The following is a 460-nucleotide window of genomic DNA, read 5'->3' on the forward strand; positions in this document are numbered from 1 at the left end:
CTACTTATTCCACAATCTCCCCTATTACAACCAATCTCACTCACCCAATCATTCCCCAACCTCCCCTATTACAACCAATCTCACTCACCCAATCATTCCCCAACCTCCCCTATTACAACCAATCTCACTCACCCAGTCATTCCCCAACCTCCCCTAGTACAACCAATCTCACTCACCCAATCATTCCCCAACCTCCCCTATTACAACCAATCTCACCTAGTCATTCCCCAACCTCCCCTAGTACAACCAATCTCACTCACCCAATCATTCCCCAATCTCCCCTATTACAGCAATAAAGTGGCCAGATCGACAGTTGTTGGTGATGTGCTGTGATTACCACATTCACCGTTATATCGATGCGCCTCTCCTTCTCTTCGCCTGGCAACACCTGTGTATTTCGGCCGATATTCGCAAAAACACCTTGGTTGTCGTGCTTGATGATACGGTAATGTGGGTGGGG

Source organism: Penaeus monodon, chromosome 23, assembly GCF_015228065.2.
Source record: "Penaeus monodon isolate SGIC_2016 chromosome 23, NSTDA_Pmon_1, whole genome shotgun sequence".
Taxonomy (NCBI): domain Eukaryota; kingdom Metazoa; phylum Arthropoda; class Malacostraca; order Decapoda; family Penaeidae; genus Penaeus; species Penaeus monodon.